We start from the raw sequence: 258 nt of genomic DNA on the forward strand, positions 1-258 counted from the left end.
AAAATAGTGAATCCATGAAACCGTACGTCCCACACAAAATATCGGAAAGCTTCAGATTCACCCGCTATTCCAACCTCATCCGATTTTCACCCGTTATCCTACCCGTAGCCCGTACTGCAATCTGTAATTGATTGTTCCCTGCCATTCTAGCTCTTTTGGCTGAACTTCGCCATGGTTGACCCGAGTGACATTCTCGAGCGATTTAAGGCAATTATTCGTTCAGGGAAGTATGTCACAAATAGCTCATACGTTTAGCTT

General features: G+C 44.2%; 1 protein-coding gene across 1 annotated transcript in view; it reads left to right on the plus strand.

The window, feature by feature from the left end:
* Nucleotides 1-258, plus strand: part of LOC119587727 (carbonic anhydrase-related protein 10-like) — a gene marked incomplete in the record, with an annotated part of 109,413 nt that overhangs the window by 96,677 nt on the left and 12,478 nt on the right.

The sequence above is a fragment of the Penaeus monodon genome, chromosome 23 (genome assembly GCF_015228065.2).
Source record: "Penaeus monodon isolate SGIC_2016 chromosome 23, NSTDA_Pmon_1, whole genome shotgun sequence".
NCBI lineage: Eukaryota > Metazoa > Arthropoda > Malacostraca > Decapoda > Penaeidae > Penaeus > Penaeus monodon.